Consider the following 329-nt stretch of genomic DNA (forward strand, 5'->3'; position numbering starts at 1 on the left):
AGCTCCTTCCACTCCTACCATCTCCCCTCCCAGGACCCCGAGACACCCCGAGCGCGTGCGGCGGCTGCTGCTTGCATGCACCCCCTCTCCCTCCGCCCCTCCCTGCCGTGACCTACCCACTCCTTGCAGCCCTCGTACGCACCTTTTCCGACACCCCGGCATCCCTGCACCACCTGCTCGGGCAGCCCCGGCAGGCGCTCGGACTTGCTGTGCGCGCCGAGAGGAAGGCGAGGAGGACGAGAGGAAACTATTTCGCCCACCGCAACCCCATTCTGCGGGTCTGCGGGTGCTTCGCCGCTGCCGCTTCTGCTGCCGCCGATCCGCGTCCG

This window comes from Myotis brandtii, unplaced genomic scaffold (genome assembly GCF_000412655.1).
Source record: "Myotis brandtii unplaced genomic scaffold, ASM41265v1 scaffold546, whole genome shotgun sequence".
NCBI lineage: Eukaryota > Metazoa > Chordata > Mammalia > Chiroptera > Vespertilionidae > Myotis > Myotis brandtii.